The sequence below is a fragment of the Argiope bruennichi genome, chromosome 10 (assembly GCF_947563725.1).
Source record: "Argiope bruennichi chromosome 10, qqArgBrue1.1, whole genome shotgun sequence".
Taxonomy (NCBI): Eukaryota; Metazoa; Arthropoda; class Arachnida; order Araneae; family Araneidae; genus Argiope; species Argiope bruennichi.
The window spans coordinates 82,459,473-82,483,381 of NC_079160.1; the positions used below are offsets into that span (position 1 = coordinate 82,459,473).

Genomic DNA, 23,909 nt, shown 5'->3' on the forward strand with positions numbered 1-23,909 from the left:
GTACTATATACTCGACATTCTTTTATCTTTTGACTATATAACAACTTCTTTTCGACTCTCTATTAAAATCTGCATCCTCTGGAAATATCATTACAATAGAGGATATGGAAAAAAGGAAGAAAACCATCCAAGATCATCAAAATTCCACAAGAGCGACTTCCGCTTGATGTGGTTCAATATTTCGTTTTCTGTTTCGGAATACAAAGTGGTAAAATTAATCTGATAGTACTCGTAGCAACGTTTCTATTGAATGAATTCGAATGAAAATTCATATATTTGTTATTTGGATTATATCACCGAGGTTTCAATCCGAAAAAATAATAGTTTGAAAGTTTGTCAATAGATGGCACTTTAACGAAATAAAAATAAATACAACAATTTCAAAAAAAAACAAAAAACATAATAGTTTACTTTTTACACACCTGTGTTCTTTATGTGCATTCTTTGTAGCTTCACTTCGTTATTGATGCTCGCACGAAATATTTCAGTAGGAATAGAGGAGATATTTAGAAGGATTATTTTTAAAGGATTATATCAGGCCGAAGGATTATTAATGGCCTATAAATTCTTTTAATTTAGTTTTATGCACGAGATCTTTGAGAAAATCTCGCATCCAGAAGTCTCAAGGTTAGAGATCTGGTGAGAGTGTTGGACAGACAATTGGAAGGTACGCGAAATGACAAGTTCATCAGGGAAGTGATCTTGAATCACGTTCTTTGCACGTCTTGACGCCTGAGCCGTTATATCATCTTGCATAACGCTGCTGCGGCCAAACAGCCTCTTTGTTCTAAAGAGGAGTCAACATTATACTGGTGACTATATATAACGAACCCGTCCGCTGCGACTTCCTCGAAGATGTACGAGCCAGTATTGAAATTTGTCCTGAATCCACGCCTCTCCACTATGTGGGAATCCACTTCTTCTTTTGTATAGACGACCACCTCGATATCATTTAATTAAGCAGCATCGATAGGATTTGTTTGTGGCCAATTGTTATCTTTATCATAATCCACCCATATCACAAACCAATTCTCCGAACTGGCATCCTCTTTGAAGCGGTTAGCCTCCTGCCACAAAGTAGTCAATTTCTGACCCGTCTCCTCATCTTCCCCTATACACATAACGCTGTTTAACAAGAATCATGTATGGAGTATCCATTATGGGGAATGTTGCAACTTTTATTGCATGGCTTAAGGGTTAGTGGAAACCTATATGCGGCAATTTTGTGTGCTCACAGCATCATCTATGTGAAAATGAGCCTCGTTTGTCCATAACATTATAGATAACATTAACGATAGAATTACTCGTCCGCTTGCATTTTCGTTAGAAAAAGCAAGGCAAGTTTTTCAGAGCAATCTTGTATTTTCAGTTGTTGCACTAAATGCATCTTGTAAGAGTTATAAGTAACTTCAGAATTTTGCATAAAATTATGCGCATGGTTGCCCACGGAATGTACAATGTTCGTGCTATTTAGCAGCCATTTACTTTTGCATTTCAAGCAATTGAAGATGTTTCAGCTTTTGCGATTACAACTTCCAGCACAATTGCAAGCTCCATTGCACGACGTCCTTTTTCTGCGCAACATCCAGTCAAGAGGTTTCTTCAACCTTAAGGTGGGTTCACACGAGGTCAACTATTTCGCGCAATAGAAGGTCACGCCTACTTCAAGAAAATCACGCGACTGCAACGGGACAATGGCAAATAGTTGTCTCGTCGAGACAACCATTTGCTGTTGTCCCATCGGCGTTGTCTCAACTGTTCACACGGGGACAATACAGGGACAACAGCTGAGAGACAACAATTGCGCGCAACTACTTGCCTCGTGTGAACCCACCTTTACGCATCATGCAATTAACTGCATTTATGAACATGAGTCCTTTTCTTATGTTTTTCATCCGCCAGTAAGCAAAGTAAATTGCTGAAGCATTGCTCGTATTTTTATAACAAGTTTTAGATAAGTGTATGCTCTTTCTTGGTCAGTGGCATGTTCTCAGCAGATGAAAGTTTACTTCAAACCATGCATATAGTTTTTATAGCGAAATTAAATGAGTTATTCATTATCATATGGTTTTAAACAGCACAGCGACATCTATTGTTACAATTTCAAACAATGTTTCCCTGAAGGCAATCTCGGCCCATGGATTAAGTAACAAATTTATGAAGTTTAATTCGGATTCATTGAATAGAAACGGAACCATTAATCTCTGCGAACCGTCAGTTTAATTTTAACCATCCTGTACAGTAAAGAAAACATAATTAAAATTTTTAATGCATTTACGTCGATTGAAAGGATAATCCAAATTTTAATGCAGATCTGCAGTTTTGATCATATAAGGGCATAACAAATTTCATTTACCCAAGTCGCTGCATTTTGTATGTAGTTCGTTTAGATACATGTTAAAAGACAAATAAACCATGCAAAAAGATAAAAATCCTTTGGTAAAATATCGTTCAAAATTTACTAAACATAAATATTTCTAACTCTAAAATTATATATCAAATTTTATTCCCACGTCTCAATTCGCTTTTGAATTATCGTTTTCTCAGACAGGTAGACTAATTCCAAATATGCGTTTTTTGAACATATGGAAGTTCAAAATTTGAAGATTCATCAAAATATCACAGGTGAAGGTACTTTTCCATTATACCGGCGTAGACGATAAAGTCGCCAATAATGATGTAACCAACGCCAAACATAATATCACCGCTGTGTTTTGGCCAATAAAGTCTGCTTGGTGTGATTTGTTCCAGAGACTGTGTACTATCGCCAAAAAGTCTGCTTGGCGAGATTTGCGCCAGTATAATGGAAAAGTACCCAGCTGAATTTTTTTGGGGGGCGGTTACAATAGTTTCTCTTTGGTTTTTTTACACATGAAATATACAAAGTGTGCCCGAGCAACAAGCATAGAGAAATAGTATGATATATTAAATGGAAAATAACTTGAAGATGTTTTTCTTAACCGACTGAAATAAAAATTTGACATCAAATTGTGCTTCTCGTCACAAAATACAATATAAAATTCAATATATTCAAGCCATCGCGTTTTTGTGTTATAGCGTTTATTGTATGTTCTTGAAACTAACAGACGCTTAACTCCTTGTTGGATTTTACACAAAATTTGACAGTAATAAATTGTAAAATCTCTGTACCAAATTTTATCTATCTAGCTCTCTTCGGTTTTTAATTATCGTGCCAACTTATATTCAAATAGCAAGTTTCCTCACAACGGAATTTACACAAAATATGATAGAAATCTACAAATTTGGTATAAAGAACATACATCAAATTTTATCTGTCTAGAGCAAAGCGTTTTTGAGTTATATTTTGCCATAGACAGACATTTTCCAAAAATGTGTTTTTCGAACTCAAAGAGTCCAATCTTTTATGCTGATGAATTATACCTTTAATAGGAAGTATGCAAGAAAGTTACGGAGAGAGGACTTTTGTTGGTTTTAAAATTCACTTGAAAAGTATTTCTACTTTTCACATATTGAAATAAAAACAATCCTCATGCAATAAATCAATTATTCAAAATTAATTTTTTTGAAGAGACAGAATGAAATGAAAATTGAGACTAAGCGTAAAAACACATCTTTAAATTATTGGTCTTATGATGATTGAGAATAGAAAAAAATAAGTAACCAATATATCTATCTAATATAATGCAGAAACTTAATTTTAATCTTAACACTTTGCACTCAGAAAAGTAACTCGATGCATAATTATTAACGAAATATAGCGATTTGTTTATTGCTTTAAATAAATATATATATATATATATATAATTGATTTTCTTCGTATAATTAATTTACATCTTTGTGACAATTTGAGGTTCGAACTCGCAATGTTAGGGTTCGTAGCCGAGTAACATAACCACTAGACAAAAGTGATAACTCCAGACCGGAGATTGTTATCTGGCTTATGAAGTTACCACGACATCTTCTTACACTCTGTAATGTATTTTTAACAATCGAAATATTTTTCAAAAAATGATAATATAATGCCAATATGATGCATCGTCGTAAATAGTGCCTGAGAAGAGACATTTGATGGCCAAGGTTTAAAACGATAAATTTCCAGCACACTTTTCTTTGTATCCTTCATTCTATTATCTCAGTATTTTAAAAATGTAGCTTCTGAAAATTCTGGCCAATTCCTTCTACTTAAAGTTTATTTTTTTCTTACGTTGAGCCTACCAAATAGATGAGTGCCAAACTTTGTCCAGTGTCATCGTTTCGCTATTTCAATCAATTAAATCACTGAGAATTTGAATAATTGAGTTCTCACACATGAAAATGGGCAGACTGATAGACTGTCAACTCTTCGACAAATTTGGTTCAAAATTTGAGATATATCTACATTTTGGAAGCTAAAATTGTGAATCAAATTTCCTATATTCAAGTTGTAGCTTTTCTTAGTTATGTTTAAATGCACAGGAAAGTATAGATCTATAGGCGGTGAATGTTTGAACAGATTTGGACCAAAATATGGATCTAAACTTTAGATGCTAAAACTTTCAACTAAATTTCATGCATGCGAAAGTAGAGATTGACAGATATTCAAACCTTTGATAGATTTGGTTCCAAATTTAATGCAGATTAAAATGCAAAAAATTCTAAAACATATCTGTCAAAGGATTGATAATAAAACCCTTTCCCTAAACAAAATTAGTCAAAGAATTAATGTGGTTAAAATTTTCACTTGAATTTTCATTTTAGATGCTAAAATTCTAAACTTAATTTCATGCATGCAGGAATGCAGATTGAGAATATTTCAATCTTTTACAGATCCATATTTATATAGATTAAAATAAAAATCTGTATTCAATTTTGAAAAACTGTATTAAAATATCAAATTTTAAAACTAATCTGCTAATCATGTGTTAGATTCTGTTCAAGATTGAATATGGATGTACAATTTAGATGCTAAAACTCCAAAATTGCAGTCCTTTGATAAATTTGGTTTTCAATTTAATTCAAATTTCCATTTCAAATGAAAACTCTGTACTCATATTTCATTCTTTTTTTTTTGCTGGATTTTTTATTGTAGTTATCATGTTTTTTTTATATTGAGGCAGCCGGACAGACAGATTTCCTATGAATGAATTTTATTTAAATTTTGATAGAAAAAAAACTAGTTTGGTGATAAAAATCCATATACTATTTTTCAACCGTCGAGTTCAAAGTGTTTTTGAACTATCATATTCATAGACAAATAGAAATAATTCTAAAAATGTATTTTGAGACTGTGGGAGATCTGAAATATGAAAATTCCTTAAAACTGGAGTTCGAATTTTTTGATAAATACAATTTACCTTTGTAATTCTTTCTTTTCGTGCACAAAAAAGAAATGAAATAAAAAAATTATCCAACTCGGTTTATGTTTTTCGATAAGTTTTTAGCATAATGCTTTTAACTGCAAGAAAAATTCGGAATTTTCCTTGACCTTTTACTATATAATGCTAAAACTTTCAACTAAATTTCATGCATGCGAAAGTAGAGATTGACAGATATTCAAACCTTTGATAGATTTGGTTCCAAATTTAATGCAGATTAAAATGCAAAAAATTCTAAAACATATCTGTCAAAGGATTGATAATAAAACCCTTTCCCTAAACAAAATTAGTCAAAGAATTAATGTGGTTAAAATTTTCACTTGGATTTTCATTTTAGATGCTAAAATTCTAAACTTAATTTCATGCATGCAGGAATGCAGATTGAGAAAATTTCAATCTTTTACAGATCCATATTTATATAGATTAAAATAAAAATCTGTATTCAATTTTGAAAAACTGTATTAAAATATCAAATTTTAAAACTAATCTGCTAATAATGTGTTAGATTTTGTTCAAGATTGAATATGGATGTACAATTTAGATGCTAAAACTCCAAAATTGCAGTCCTTTGATAAATTTGGTTTTCAATTTAATTCAAATTTCCATTTCAAATGAAAACTCTGTACTCATATTTCATTCTTTTTTTTTTGCTGGATTTTTTATTGTAGTTATCATGTTTTTTTTATATTGAGGCAGCCGGACAGACAGATTTCCTATGAATGAATTTTATTTAAATTTTGATAGAAAAAAACTAGTTTGGTGATAAAAATCCATATACTATTTTTCAACCGTCGAGTTCAAAGTGTTTTTGAACTATCATATTCATAGACAAATAGAAATAATTCTAAAAATGTATTTTGAGACTGTGGGAGATCTGAAATATGAAAATTCCTTAAAACTGGAGTTCGAATTTTTTGATAAATACAATTTACCTTTGTAATTCTTTCTTTTCGTGCACAAAAAAGAAATGAAATAAAAAAATTATCCAACTCGGTTTATGTTTTTCGATAAGTTTTTAGCATAATGCTTTTAACTGCAAGAAAAATTCGGAATTTTCCTTGACCTTTTACTATATAATTAAAATTTGAAATCAATCAAGGAGTAAGAAACTGATGTTTTTCGACTAACCTGAGAAGTAAGATTACTTAATTTTGGGAATAGAAAGAATCAATACTTATGTCAATTACATTTGATTTTATAGCTGACAACTTATTGAACAGTATGAACTGTAATTAAAAAATAAATTCTCATATAAATGCTTTGATTCACTGAGCAAAAGCTAATCTTCGAAGTTTCGAATCGCATTAGAAATTAAATTGTAAATAAATATTTATCAGCTACAAAATATCCTTGAACTGATATTCAATGAAAGTATATTAATTTGCATGTGCGTAACCTTTTCCTGATTAGTATGCGCTACAAGTTAGTAAATTTTTTCTTACTTTTTTTCCTGTCCGAATTGCAAGTCGGCGCTTTGTTGTACTTTTTTTATTTCTAAGAAGTTCAAGATTTAAACCACAGTTTTTCTCCCTTTTTTTGCTTTGACCGGTAGTATAATTTTTTATCATTTGAGCTCACTCCATTTTTGTCACTTGACGATTGAAATAGTAGACAACAGTAGATTAGCTCTTAACTTTGGACGGAAGTCTTAACCTAGTTGTTTTAGATGTTGGAAATCGGTAAACATTAAGCGATTAGCGAATACAAATGTCATTGACCGAGCATCAGCAACAGTTTCAGAGCTTTGGTTTAATGTTGCAGCACTGGTTGGGAAAAAGGTAAGCATTTTGTATCCTTACATAAATATAAATATGTATTTAATTATAAATAAGTTATTTATTTAAATATAAATAAATATTTATTTACTTATATTAAATATTTATTTAAATATAAAAGTTAAGAATAATTTTTTTTTCCTATTTAAAAATTTTAGGCGTTCATAAAAATGCTATTTACTTCGTTATAATTCACAACAAATTAAAAATTCCTAATCTTAAAAATAAATTATTCTACATTTTCTATACGTGTATTTCATAAATGAGATAGTAAATGTATTTGTTTGAATTATAAGGATGGTGTTGAACTGTGTAGGATTGGAAATTTCCAACTTGTTTTTTCACATTAGGCAGTTGTTGACCTTAACCTTAGAACGGTGTTTAATCAGAATTCTTGGATTTTTAATTTTTTAGCATTAGGAAATGAACCTTTCAGATCAATTTTTATTGCACATTCTTATAAAAGGTTTTTATTGAATGCTGCATTGGTTTTAGTAAGTTTTGAAACTTAAATTAATTCATATCAAAATATCTCTTTTAGTATTTATGAGTATATGCATTTTTGAAGGCGACTTTACATTTCTGTATTAGCCAAATGATTATTTTATTTCTTGTTTTAAATAATTAATTTTCTAGAACATTTTTTTGCTTATTTAATCAATTAATGTTTTTTGTCCTTAATATTTAATTATCGATATTAATATTAATATTATCAATATATATAATTACATAACAAATAATTTTTGCATGACAATATTTTTGTCCAATTAGCTGGGGTATGGCACATAGATATGAAAACATTGTACCTTTTAGTTTAATTATATTTACATTCCGTTTCAAAGCAACAGGATTTTCTTGGGAATGATCGCGTAATTTTGAATTGAGGTCTAATAGCAAGAATGGGTGCATGGGGTGATAGCACCCGCTCCAAACTCTTGCACCACACTAACGGAAGAATATTTGAGTCCAAAGGTTTGAACTTTCACCAGGCTCACTTACATGTGATTCTTCGATAGAATTGGATTTCGAAGCTTTAACCCTTTTACCCCGAAGATAAGTTTAACCGCGGAATTCCAGCCTTTAGAATAAGGTGGGAAAAACTGACCTTTTTAAGAGGCCAGTAAATACGAATGATATTACATTTTAGAATTTTGAAGAAATATTGTTTGTATGAAATGTAATTTTTACTTTCTCGTATAGGTAGTGTAGAGAAATTATAATAATCGTCAAAAGATCCGAACTCGAGATTTTGACGAATGTCCACATTTTAGACCTCCCAGAGTTCGGAAAACACGTTTTTGGAAAATGTCCGTCTGTCTGTGTTAAAGATAATTTAAAAACGCTTTGAGCAAGACGGTTGAAATTTGGTATACGGTCTTTACACCAAATTTTGAGTAAAATTTGTTAAGAGGAAATCCGTCAGTCCGGCTGTTCGATTAAAGATTAACGCAATAATTTTGAGAATGAGATATTAACACGATATTACGATATATGAGAAACAAAAATGCTGACACAAAGTATACGAGAAAGTAAAAATTCAGACATAAAGTATACGAGAAAGTTAAAATGCTGACACAAAGTATACAAAAAAGTAAAAATGCTGATTCAAAGTATACGAAAAAGTAAAAATGCTGAGATATAGTATGAGAGAAAGTGAAAATGTTGAGATATAGTATAAGAGAAAGTGAAAATGCTGAGATATAGTATAAGAGAAAGTGAAAATGCTGAGATATAGTATAAGAGAAAGTGAAAATGCTGAGATATAGTATAAGAGAAAGTGAAAATGCTGAGATATAGTATAAGAGAAAGTGAAAATGCTGAGATATAGTATAAGAGAAAGTGAAAATGCTGACACAAAGTATAGGAGAAAGTGAAAATGTTGACACAAAGTAAAGGAGAAATTGAAAATGTTGACACAAAGTATACGAGAAAGTGAAAATGCTGAAATATATGTGGGAAAAGGCAACGACCAGCATTAATATTTGAAATATATTTATTAAGATTAAAGTACAAAGGACAAAACATTACTACATAGAACATAAAAGATACATGAGCGTGAGCTACACGTCTTGCAGTCTCACTGCCTAACTCTCGTCTGCCAATAATGGCGGGAAAGCATTACGTGATTAATGACGTGACGCAACATGGCCAGCATGGCGCCATACAGGATACGGGATCTGTCAGCGCTTCCCACATCGGCCATCATGACAGGATAGGCGACCTCGCCTTATGGTATACAGTACAATGAAGTAAATATATAAAACAAACAGCAAATACAGGAAAATAATTTGCAAAATTGAAATATTCACAAGATAAAACAAATAAAATAGTCATACCATCCGTGACAGCATAAGTATATAGCAATACAATAGCGTGCACTGGAAATATCGAATAACTAACTAAAAATAAAAATAATATTAGTGTTGAACATATAAAAATATAAAAACACAAAATAAACAGAGAAAAAAAAATCAAAGTCTATATCGTCCAAATATACACACACAAAAAGAAGGAAAATTGTTCTCTTTCTCTTTAAGTAGTGTTCAGTGTTTTCTTTTGAAACACAATTCAAGTGATATGTTCTATATTGCTGGACCATGGTTTCATATATTCTGCACAAGTTGAAGTTTTTGATGGTCCATCGAAGAAATCATACTTTTCAACATCGTACGTGTCGTTTGCTTTAATTTTGATCACTTTATATGGTCCGAGAAATTTTTGTTTCAATTTCAGACCAGGGCCAAATTGAGTGCGCTTGATTGCGACGAGATCATTCAATTGAAATTTTTGAGCATGTTTCCTACGCAGATTGGAGGTACGGCGATTTTCTTCTTGGATTTTGAGGATTTGTTGTTTTGCATCTTTACGGAGCTCATCACGCTGTTGGAGAAATGCAGACTGGATCTCTTCGTTGACGATTTCGAGGATTTTTATATCATGCTCAGATTTCATTTTAGTTCCAAACAGAATTTCGAATGGAGTAGAATTGATACTTCGTTGAAATGTAGAATTAATAATTTGCTGAACGGAAGCAACATGGCTATACCATTTCTCAGGGTTTTCTATGGATAGCTTGGAGAGTACAGATATGATAGTAGAATTAAGTCTTTCTACCTGACCGTTTGATCTTGGAAGTCCAGCTGTAATAGCAATGTGGGTGATATGCTGATGTTCACAATATTCTTTGACTGACGTAGATGTGAAAGCGGTACCTCTGTCCGTAATAATCCTTGAAGGATTACCAAAAACTGATCTTTGGCATTCGAGCTTATTGAGAACTTCAGCGGTGTCGGTGGACTTGGTCGGGTAAAGCCACACAAACTTCGTAAAGGAATCGATGATTGCCAGAATATGCTTATATTTCTTAGAAGTGCTAGGAAGAGGACCCAAATGATCAATATGGTATGTATGAAAGGGAGTATCGTCTTTGTCAAGTGGATGCAAAGTGCCATCTAATTTGCCACGTTTTCTGTTATTTAGAATGCATGCTACACAGTTGCGTATGCATTGTTCAATTTTCTCTTTCAAGTTAGGAATAAAGAATTCTTTGTTTAACATTTCCTGCGTGCGTTTTACTGCAAAATGGCCTCGTTCATGACAGGATTTAATAATGTTGACCTGCATATCATCTGGTACGACAAATAAATCGATTCCGTCTAAGTTCTTATATAAAATGTTGTTTTTGACTATGTAGTTCTCGTAAGGTGCATTTTGAAGTAATGCTTTTATAGCTGTAATATGCTCATCTGTCTGTTGAGCTTTGAAAATTTGAAGATTGACACAGTCTTGAATGATCATGCAGCATGGGCTTCGGCTAAGAGCGTCGACATGAGTCATCTTTGAACCGGTTCGATGCTCTATTTCGTAGTCAAAATCCTGAAAGTATAATGCCCATCGCGAAATGCGGGAATTCATTTCTTTTTTATTTAACGTTTTGACGAATGCATTACAGTCAGTGATAATTTTAAAGTGTGATCCAAGGATGTAAATTCGGAATTTTTTAAGAGCTTCTACAATGGCGAGTACCTCCAGTTCATAGCTGGTGTATTTTCTTTCGCTGTCAGACGTTTTCTTGGACATATAATACACTGGATGGAATTTGTTATCATCTTTGGATTTTTGTAGTAGGACTGCCCCCAAGCCATCAGTTGACGCGTCTGTATGAATTTCAATGGGACTGCCTTGATTAAAAATAGTTAAAACGGGCTTATCAGAAAGTAACTGTTTTAAGCGTAAAAACGCAGTTTTTTGCTGAGCTTGAAATAGAAAGGGGCTGTCCTTACGAAGAAGATCACTAAGTGGTTTTGCTATAGTAGAGTATGAGGGAATAAATTTTCTAAAGTATCCCGTAAGACCTAGAAAACGTTGTACGTCTTTTGCATTTTTTAACTCAGAATAATTAAGAACGGCTTTAGTTTTGGAGGGTGAAGGGAGCAATTTGCCGTGTTCTACTACGTGACCCAAAAATTCAATCTGACTATGCAAAAATTGACATTTTTTAAAGTTTATATCTAGTCCATAATCGCGAGCTACTTTTAGAACAGTGTTAAGGCGTTCGAGAGCCTCAGATTCATTATTTGCTGGAATGACGATGTCATCCATATACGGGAGGACAATGCCTTTTGCAATAAGATCACGAAAAACGGCATTTATGTATCGCATAAAGACAGGAGGACATGAACTTAAACCGAATGGCATATAACGGAATTGAAATTGACCTGTATTTGTGACGAAACTGGTGTAACAACGACTTTTTTCTTTTACCGGCACATGAAAAAATCCGTTACGCAAATCGAGAGTACTGAAAATTTTAGCATTTTGAAGACGATCTAAAATGTCATCAATTAATGGTAGTGGATAATGGTCTTTAACTAATTTACGATTTAATTTTCTATAATCTATACAGACTCTATGTTTTCCATCTTTCTTACGAACTACGACAACTTGACTAGCATAGGGTGAAGAACATGGTTCTATAATTCCATTTTTTAACCACTCGTCTATCTGCGCATTTACTATATCACGTTCGGCAAAGGGTAAACGTCGAGGAGAGTGGAAAATTGGCTCATCGTCAGTAAGCGTTATATCAAGTGCGATGTTCGTGGTTTTAGTTTTGTTAGGTTTATAGGCTAACAAAATCTGTTCAACCTCATTGCGAGTTTGTTTAGAAATATTCGGACCTATATCAAACGTGGGAGTTTCGGCAGAAATAGCCATTATAAAACTGTCAGTTTCAACAGGATCATCAGATTTAGAAATTTTGGAAAATACAACACCGTCAGGTTTAATTGTCAAATTTGCCTGATTTATTACGTCGCAACCTATTATTAGGTCATAAGTAGTACAATTATTAGGTACCACAGAAATAAAAACAGGAAAACTTTGTTTGTCAATAATAATTTCAGATTCAAAGGAACCTATTATTTTAGTTTGGGAAAAGCCGAATCCAGTTAGTGTCATCTTGTTATTCGTCAACGGCGGCGATCCTAGTTTAATCCATGCAGAATGTTTGAGAAGTGTCGAAAAACTACCAGTATCGACTAATCCGGAAAGTGTATTATTAAGAATAACAACCTCTTTATGCATATTCGACGGAGAATGCAATAAATGTAAAGTGTTGACATTATCCCGTGGGGTAGAACTGTCATTCCGAGTAGTACGATGACAATCGGAAGATTTATGTCCGAAAAAATTACAAGAAAGACATTTAGGACCACGATTACGATTAGGGCAAGACTTTGCGATATGTCCAAAATCGTTACAGTTAAAACAACGCGTCTTACTGTTAGTCGGATTACTAAGATTCAATTCTGATTCTCTTTGTTGGACAGGGATTTTATGTATTGTATCACGTCTTTGGCCGTCATTAGCATATCTAGAATACGACATCTTTGAATTATTTGCGTTCATTGCACTTACGATAGTTTCGAAAATTCGTAATTTTTCTTTAAACTCAGAATAACATTTTGCACCATAAAGAATAATTTTATCAGAAGGAGAACCCTGTATCCCATTTATTGTGTATTGAATAACAGAACATTCATCAATAAGGGTTTCAGACTGATTCGCAATTTCACGCATGGCAATAAAATATTGCATAAAAGTTTCATTCGAGCGCATTTTACGTCTTTCTAGTTGTTTATGTATTTCAATCGAAGTTACTTTATCGGAAAATTCATTAATGAATGCACTTTTAAAAGCATGATAGGAATTTAGATTTCTTTGAGAGAATAAAAAAGATTTAGCTGCGCCGGAAACTAATCTCTTTACAAAGATTAATTTTTGTTGTTCGCTTAAAGAAGGAAAAAGAGAAAAATTCTCTTCAACATCATAAAAAAAAACTTTTAATCGAATAGGAATCATTTCCTGTGAAGTTTCTGCTACTACCACAGAGATCGCGTAATAAAAAACAAAACTGAAGGTTTATTTCATTCATCGTTTGTTTATTCGAGGGATCATTTTCGAGTGATTCCCTTTTGGCGCCAGTAATTAATGCCTGACTGTTATTTATTAATGTTTCGTCTGAAGTTACGGGGATGGGGAAGGAAGAATTATTACCCGTATTACTCATAGAGCTGTTATTAATAGATGAAGTTTCGGTTTGAGAAACCTTTTGAGGAGACAAAGGTTTTTCTTCTGTTTCCGATAAAAAACTAATATCTAGCGAGTTCTGAAATTCATTTAAATTTGTTAGGGCTTTAAAAATATTTTCACACATAGCATCTTTGTCGGTCTCAGTTACTTCTAAGTGTAATAAATTAGAAACGGAGATAAAATCAGATAAAGAAAAAATCTTCAGCAATTCTTGTTTGTGTTTTTCTACATCTAAATTTTCAAATCTTTCAAAATTTCTCATTCTTTTTCGAGAAGAATGGTCAAAATTACTGTAACCTAACACAGAGTTAAGCAATTTTACGGAATTAGTTTTTGCATATTTAAGGGAGTTAGCGATTAATTCAATATCGCCTAGTTTTAAAGACATTGTAATGAATTAAAACAGAACTAATGCACATTCACTCGGGATTAAAATTTAAAGGGAGAATGGAATAAAGTAACGTACTATACTATAAATTACAAACTTGGGAAAAAATTGCGCCTACCTGGTTGGGAGCAGTCGAATTATTCACTCTTAAAAGTTCCTTTTTTTTAAAGCAGCCAGTATATGTCAGCACAGTTGCACAAGAACACGAAGTAATTGAACCTTTAACGTTTCCACTTGAATCATATCCATCCAAAACGTGCACTAACGTCCATTAAAATATCCACGGCAAAAATCCACTCTTATCAAAATTCTTAGCATCAATTTAACGTCTTAAATTGTACTAACGTCCACAGCTTTTCAACAATTTGGCGGGATTTGCTAGGGGTATTCACGAGAAAGGCCGAGCCCCCCAAAATGTGGGAAAAGGCAACGACCAGCATTAATATTTGAAATATATTTATTAAGATTAAAGTACAAAGGACAAAACATTACTACATAGAACATAAAAGATACATGAGCGTGAGCTACACGTCTTGCAGTCTCACTGCCTAACTCTCGTCTGCCAATAATGGCGGGAAAGCATTACGTGATTAATGACGTGACGCAACATGGCCAGCATGGCGCCATACAGGATACGGGATCTGTCAGCGCTTCCCACATATAGTATAAGCGAAAGTAAAAATTCTGACACAAAGTATAAGAAAGTAAAAATGCCGACATGTGATGAAAAACATGCATTCTCCTCCCAATTTTTCTGTTTGAGTAAAACAGCTCAATATCCAAGGTGGCATATCAACATAAGTATCATGTTGACAGATGAATTTGCCCACGTGATTTTGATGAATTTTGACGCTTCAAACTTTTTTTTTTTATAAAAATATCTTCAGAATATTATTTGAATATTGTAGGTATATATGTGAAAGGAACTAAAACAACTAGGCAACTAGATGGATGACATTTGGGCTGATGTCATAATAATAATGTTTTATTCAGTTCGAAATTTTTAGCAATCGTCAACAGGAAAGTTGCCAAACACATATTGTATTTTTTCCCCTGGTATGTGAAGTATGGTAGGAAAAATATTGAAATTGACAATAATTCGACCTTAAGTTTTAATAAATCTTAACCATTTTTTAAATTATATTTTTATGAAAAGGAAACGCATGAATTTTTGTGTAGTTGTGCTTGCCCGATGTTAATGGAACTCATAAATATGTTCAGAATTTCATGAATAAAGAAATTATCGTCTGAGAACGAATTTGAGAAACATTTGAATATAAAGTTTCATAATGATGAATAGTGAAAAATGCAAAAAATAAATTAAAATAATTAAGATAAAAGTTTTAGCAAAAAATATTTTTGTTAACCCTTTCTAGGGCCGTGGGAAGTATGCTTCCCACCAAATTTATCAATCTTTGTATGAATTTTTGTAGGTTGGCATAAGTTCTGACAAATGTTTTTAGAAAGACAGAAACTTAGATGCTTTAGTTCTTTATCTCACACAAAATGATGTGTCTTGACTTGTTACTTAATTATTAATTAACCAAATTAATTCATTAATCAAATTAAATTTATCTAATGAGCTAAATGAATCCCTTTTCTTATTCTAATTTCAAGCCAAAAAATATTTTAACATAATATGACTAGAAAAAAATGGCCCTTTAAAGGGTTAATGCATTATTGGCCAAGTAGAAAATATTTTTAAAAAAACCCAAAAGTAGAAAAATGAAAGTTTTGTGTTTTTTCGATTTTTATTTAACCTACGTATTTTTGATAAAAAATAAAATGCGGTTTAAAATATTTTTTAAATTTGTTCTTTTTTGTAGGATTTATTTATATTTTATTTATAGTAAAAGTAATAATATGGCATGTTAGTAGTATAGTTATTATTAAACGAATTCGGTTTAGTTAGATTTCCGTTTTTCTTTGATGCATTACGAAGGCTATATTGAGGCAAATCTAATGAAATGACCAGGACGACGTCCAAGACATCCACCCCTTCTTTGAACTTCCATGCAATATCAGCAGGAAGAGAGGGTTTGATGCTTGCTTTACGGGGAAAACCGTTAGATCTGGAGCTCTCAAACTTGATGCATAATTATATTTTAGGTAAAAAGTGCTCATGAAAAAATGTTTTCAAGATCTTTTTAGTTAGATTCTAGATTGAAAATGGATCGAATATTGTAGTTTTTTCTCACTCATTTCGAAACAAATTATTCATCAAAAATTCTGTTTTACACATTTTAAAATTAAAAAAAAAAGTTTTTATCTATTTCAGCTTTTCTCCCTCAATTTAAATAAATGTTTTTTTTTTAAATTTTTAAAAATATTTATAAATATATTTTACAATAATATCTCACATATAGTAATAATTTAATTTATTACTAACATTTACAGTTGTGCCTACTACAATGATATTAGTGTATAAAATTTTTCTTGCAGATTATTGTAAACACAATTTAGAATAAGTTTTCAGAAAATAAAAGCAGACGAATCAATGGTTTGGAGTAGGGATTCGATTTTAATTTGCCTCTCCATACCTAGAAAATCCTAGAAATTCAACTGCCTTAATTTTGTAGCTTATAAAGACTTTTCAAAGGAAAAAAAAAATATTTATTTTTAATTCGTAAAGAAAAAAATAAACTAATTATTAAACTTTTTGCGGAAAGTTTACACACATGATTTCACAGGACATACCAGATTTACAAAGATATGCAATATTGTAACACTTTATAAATTGAAACATTATTCTGAAAGTAAAAAGGGTTTAGATACATTATCATGATTAGAAAGGATATATTTATAACATCAAAACTAAGATGTGTAAAAGAATAATCCTCCCCCCCACCCAAAAAAAAACACTCTTAGTGCTGGTCAGATCGACTTTGATAGTTTCATTTGGAAATGGTTTTAACATTTAGAGACATTCGAGTGGAGAACTCTGATTAAAATATCTGAAAATAGTGACATTTATCATTTATCAGTCGCTTTTGGCGATCTGCTGGTTTGGTTCGTAGTAGCTACATTTAAATCCCGTGAAATGACTTAAATTTAACTTCATGTCCATGATTCCGTCAAATGTCTGACAACAAAGCCCTATTAATTTAAAACCCTTTTTAAGGCTGTGGGAAGTATCCTTCCTACCAAATTTATCAATCTTTATATGAAATTATATAGGTTGGCATAAGTTCTGAGAAATTTTTTAGAAAGACCGAAACTTAGATGCTTTATTTCTTTATCTAACACAAAATGATGTGTCTTGATTTGTTACTTAATTATTAATTAACCAATTAATTAATTAAATTAAATTTATCTAATAAGCTAAATGAATCCCTTTTCTTATTCTAATTTCAAGCCTAAAAATATTTTAACATTATATGACTAGAAAAAAATGGCCCTTTAAAGGGTTAATTGTCTTGCATATGTTTTATTTGTTGTATGCATGTATCTTTCTAATAGTCTCATAAAGATTATTAAAAGTGTAAATTTTCTATTCATCCCTTTTTTTAAATTTCGTGGTAGTGTAACTTAATTTTTTTACTGTCTTCTAACCTATGCAATATGAAATGTAAGCCTTTATCATTAATTTTCCTCAACAGTAGAAAATCGCGAGATTTATTATTCAATGAAACAATGAAATGAATGAATTGAAAGAATGAATTATGGATGATGAATTGTCGAAAAATATATTTATATATATTGGTTAGAATTTGCTAAAAAGAATAAGAATTTGACTGAATAGCTGCTTTTATTTTTAAATCTGGTTTAGTTTGGATAAGGATTCATTAGATTAATATCCCATTTAAAAGCTACAAGAAGACTAATAAGAGGCTAATTTCATCCTTTTAACCATAATTAGTTAACAAAGGAGAAAATAACTACCGTTCCCCACACGTTCCGAATTTTCATGCCACACACACAAAAAAAAATACCAGAACAGTAAATTTAAACAAATTGTAAATCTTACCTGTATACCATCATCCTTGATTCGAATACAAAACTAGCATTTGATTAATCTTGAAATCTACATCCTGTCACCAGACCATTTGGATTTCCTTTTAACTTCAGTAATAAGACAGTTCATTAAAGGATGAAGTGAAATGAAATAGAAAGAAAAACTTTGAAAAACAATATTATTCCAAAAATGTGCTGCGTCATAAAATAAATCAAAAGTAAGTTATTTTTGTTACTTATCTGGCATTTTAAGTAATTGATTCATTTAGAAATATGTATTGAAATATTTTTCGTCACAGATATTGAAATAAGCTGTAAATGATGCAGATGTTGAAATATGCCTAATCTATGAATTAGTTTAAAGTAAATTAAACTAACTCGTAGATTTTGTGCATAAAGATATAGATGTTAAAAATATTTAATCTTATAAGATACATGGACTTTATTAATTTTTATAGTTAGTGAATGACTTCTTATAACGTTTTAAATTCCTCTTCTATATACTTTAAGAACATAACTTTAATTACATGCAATAGATCATTAATTTGCATACAAATAAGTTAATTTTAATGAACATCTTCGATTTACAAGATACAGAAAGGTATTAAAAAAAACTGATTATAATCAACAGAAATTATTTGCAGAAATTGTTAAAAACTAATTATCGTCTGTTGTTAAATATTTCCGTTCTTGCGTTTAATTATGTATGAATGATTATTGTACGGTAAATGGATTAATACATATCTAGAATTGTGATGTTAAAAAGTAACTTTAAGAGTTTTTGAAATACATTTCGTCAATCAAGTTTAAAACGTGCCATATGACAATCTGCTATTTTTTTTAAATGAAATTATTAATTTATTAGTTGGAATTTAATTAACATGACCGTACATTGTGTAATCTATTTCACTTTCTTGAAAAAATTTTATTGAAAGAATTAAAGGTAATAATTATAATTTAACATTGAGTAAAATTTGATTAGCTCAGAAAAAATATAATCTAATTTAATATGGCTCGGCAAATAATAATCTAACTCATTATTGAATTTAATTATAATTGCCCGAGTTTTTCGTTGAATTACAGTTTCATTCAATATTCCGTAATTACGACTAAATGCGTTTTTCAATTTGTAAATTGAAATATATATTAAGTATATATGTTTTAATTTTGTTTCACAATAGTGGCCATTTTAGTGATATCAATGTCTGGCGGTGAAATAGTAAAGTTTAGAATGATTGAAACATTTCACCAATGATGTTTCAATACATTGTAACTTTGTTTATATTGAAAAACAAAGAATCTCAAAAATTCATACATATTTTGGGCCCACAATATTGTACGCTGATTGTAAATTAGTGCATGTATAGATACAAAGAAGATACCGCCTCGAGAAGCAATTATAATATTCATTGTCCCTGTCTGCTGCTTTACATGCTTTTAATGCTGTCTTTACATTAAATGATAACATTTCTTTAAAGATAGCGATGACGATTAAATCCTAATTTTTGGGTGATGAGAAATCTACTGATGATAAAGCTACTAGTCATTTAAAAATTAAATTTGTTGAATTGTTAAGATAAAATTATGAGTAAATTGAGAGCACAGCTTACTGCACAGCAATTGAAAAATAAAATAATAGCATATTATTTAGTGCTAAACCATTAATTATTTAATTGTAGAATTTATTAAGTTGCTATTTAGATGCAATGTTTTCAAGTAATGTAAATACTTTGGAACGAAGGTAATTGTTATTTATACATGCGCAGCTATGATAGTAAAATACAACTCAAAATTATAATGGTGATATGTAATTCAATGCTATATTAGTACAAAATAATCCATTGCAATAACAGTGTAATGTAATTCAGTGCTGTAATAGAAAGTAAAAACATTGATATATGGACATCGCGGGATACAGTAGAAAATATTTATTTCCAACCTTCGTAAATTAAGGAATACACTGCTGGAGGTTTAAATTGTCGTCTCTATTTAAAATGGAATTATAAATATTTTTATCGTATTATAGTGATTATATTGACTTGATGGGAAAACTTTGGACTTTTTCAACATCCGATTCCAGCAAGATTAAATCTGCCTGGTGAGGAGGTTTGGACAACTCAATACAATGAGGGTTTTCCCAGAACAGTCTAAGCAGTAGCGTCACTGCTTATTATTAATATAAATACACGTGATTGTGACTATATATAATATATACGTATGTTCCATATCTCTTTCTAAATAACTAAGACAGTTTCAACTATACTTTGAACACTTATTCTTCACGCAAGTGAAAATAAGAAGAAAAAAAAGGAAATCGACTGTCTCAAATTTCAAGTTATCATGTAAGAACATTATTATTTTTTAAGTAATTATTTGTCGTAATTAATTTAAGTCATTAATCAGTTTAAAACGGTTTGAAACAAAATCACGAAATTTCTCTATCGGTCTCTATCCCCCCCCCTTCTCTCTGTCTCTCTCACTCTATATATATTTATTAAATTTTCATTTTAAATTTTTCTAGCAGGCAAGCAAATTTTTGGAGCTCGATCGATTTTGAAATGAGGGAAAAAAATCCCCATCGTTTTTTTAACGACGCATGCGTAGTCTGATAATCTCGTAATTGTTTCAAACCGGTTTAAACTGGTTAATGACTTAAATTAATCAAGACAATTCGTAAGAATTCAGCGAATGTATAATTTGGAAATCAAGTTGTAATTTTAGTTGGCGATAAATCGCCAAACGCGACAACCTTCTGCATTATTTTTTAATAACTTTATTATAATTAGTTGAAATTATCCCTGAATCAACAATCTTTATCGATTAAACAAACAATATTTTATCTTGTTTGGATTATTTTTAAAAAAACGTTGCGCGAGTTAGGCAATAACACTGTGATTTCCAAGGGAAATACTACATTAGCAGACGATAGATATTTCAAAAGCTATACTGTGAAAGTCGCCTCCAAAATAAAACTGCATTAGCAGACGATAAATATTTCAAAAGCTATACTGTGGAAGCCGACTCCAAAATTAAAGAAAAGGGATAATTTGTTGCTTACGCATTTTGACAGGTGCCTCAATCTCAGGAGACACCCGAGCACAAGTCAAACCTGATTGGTTCGGTCGATCACATGACTTTAAACCATACGTCATAGGAAATCTGTTGGCTATTTATCTTTCCTTTTGGAAATTAGATGCGTTCTTTGGAGAAATTAATTTGGGAATAGATATCAGTACTGTATTCAGTTGATTAAAATTTTACACTCGCATCTGTTTTATAATAAAGCTGATATAGAAGAAATCAGGGTCTGCTGCATGTTTTAAGCGTGCTCTTATTTGAAAGAAGACATTATGAACTGTTATTATATAGGTTTATAAATGTTGTCTTTCAATAAAAATGAAATGCACAGATCTTCAAAACTCTCACTGGATCCATTTTAACATATGTGTTCGGAACTTAAGGCAATAACTTCACAGGGAGAAACTCTTATTTCTATATTGAAAAGAAAATATTATGAGCTGTTGTTTTATAAAATGCGTTTAAAATAAAATTTAAAAAAAAACTGCGTTTTTTATAAAATTTAGCGCCGCATAACGCACATTTGAATTCCATTTTATTGCTTATCCTTGCAATAGGAACAATGCTTAGCGCTTCACAGATAAAAATTGGTTACTGTAAAATTGGCGGGAAACGAATTTGGCGATTTTCAATTTACTGATCTGACAAACCAATCAGGTTTGACTTGTGCTCGGGTGTCTCTTGAGATTGAGGCGCCTGTCGCATTTTGAGGCTTCAACAATTTGTTGCTTTCAATTCGCTTCAAAAACCTCAAGCCAAAACAACATCATGTTCTCACGTGATAAAAATACTGGCCATTTTTCAAAGTGCGGAAGTTAATTGAATATTCAGTTAGAAATTAACAGAAATTATAACTTTTTTTGTAGTAATTTATATATTTTAATATTTAAAAATTCAAAATTTTACTTTTTAAGTGATACCAAATTCATTTATGTGAATTTTTCTTCAATTATTATTAATTTGCTATTCTTTGTTATTAATTTCTTTAAATTGTTATTCCTCAATTGTTATTAATTCTTTTCAATTATTATTCTTTAATCTTTAATAATTTTTAGAGGATTTTTAAATACGGTAATAGACTCTGTTGTAGTCTATTTTTTAAATCTATGTTTTATATCTTTCAGAAATTTTTTAATTAATTTAAAGTAGTTATTGACGGTGCCTAAAAGAACTAAAATGCATGACATATCCTTTATCATAAAGCGATTGCAAGTGACAGAAGAACAATCAAATTGTGTGACATATTATGTAATACCAAGGGTGTTGTGTGCATTGTAATAAATTATACAAAATAATTTTTACATTAAAAATATTATACAAGAAAGTATTTTAATTCCGAGTAAGTATATAAGCTTAGTATATCAATCAGTCTTACAAAAAATATTAAATATTTTACAATTTATTTTGATAATGTGTTTGTTTATAATTTGGAGACTTTTCAGCAAAAGGATGCTGAGGAATTTGTAAGTTTTTATTGACGAAATATAAAATTTATTATTTTTTCTTTAAGGAATATTATTTTTTCTTTCTACAAGAATATAAATTGTTTTGGAAAAACTAAAGTAGCATATATCTTTTTCAATTTTTGCCGATAAATGAATCTGTGGTTTAATTATTTCCGATAATACTTCTAGTTTTTAAAACTGCTATAATGAAAAAAAAAAACGATTGTGATATTTATTTAAACACTGAAAAGTATCATCATTTTAGCAACAAATAAAAATAAGGAATAAATTTTAAAATACGAATTACTAAAATAGCTGCTTCGCTTACGGATCGTTCCAATCCCATTTGAAAATTTTTGTTAACTGTGTAAAGAATGAAAATGTAGATATAATATCGTAAAAAAAAAGATGTTAACCTGGAATCATAAAAGATATTAAATCTCTGAAGAATAAAATGTTGAGAAAATAATAATTTAATTTATTCTTTAAAGACTGATAGAAGACAAAGAAAATCGTTTGCTTATCGTAAGATTTAATTCCTAAGTCATCATGCTTGCGCATCAGTAACTTTGAATGTTTTAACTTATTATCTAAATGGTATCATATATCGAAAATATAATTAGATTTAAAATCTGATGGAATACATAAATGTATCACCTTTATTGCATTTATAATAAAATAAAATAAGACATTCTTGAAATTGAAAAAGTTAATTGATTAGAAAATATATAAAAAATATATAGAATTAAGAATAAAATATTCAGCCGATCAAACTTCCACCGTGAAACAATGATAAAAAGGAAACAAATGTAATTTCCAATGACTTCAAAGCTGCTGATTAAAACCTACAAGCCGCTCCAAAGAAAAAAACAATTAAATTATATACAATGATTCGAAACTATGAATATACAATTATCAGAAAATATACAGCAAAAATTCAAATTATGATATAGAGAACAAATTCTGTTGTAGATGCTTAAGTTGGCGTATTCCATGACATCTTATAGCAAGACCATCATTCCTTACTAATCTAGAAGCATTTATTGATGAAGAAACACATGATTTCTAGATATGCGTTTGATATTTGGTGCATTAAATAGCTTAGAAATTGTACTGTGAATGATTCCATCCAAACAGATTCTGAACTGGAAGATATTGAATGAGTGATTGGGAACAAAACAATTAGCAAGCGGGTGCATGGATATATTTATTCCGAGTAGAGAATGCAGATAGAATTTTGTATTAAGAAAATCACACGTTCTATGTATCTACCATCACGCACATTTGCATGACTCATGAGTAAAATAAAATATTCCATCATTGAATTGTGTGTTAGCCA

At 30.7% G+C, this 23,909-nt stretch overlaps 1 protein-coding gene across 2 annotated transcripts in view; it reads left to right on the plus strand.

The window, feature by feature from the left end:
* The first annotated feature begins 7,015 nt into the window (after window positions 1-7,015).
* Window positions 7,016-23,909, plus strand: part of LOC129987486 (uncharacterized) — a 40,986-nt gene continuing 24,092 nt past the window's right edge. For both annotated transcript variants that reach the window (XM_056095463.1, XM_056095462.1), the window contains exon 1: window positions 7,016-7,114. The gene's annotated coding sequence lies outside the window, so the exon portion shown is untranslated. The remainder of the gene's footprint in view (window positions 7,115-23,909) is intronic.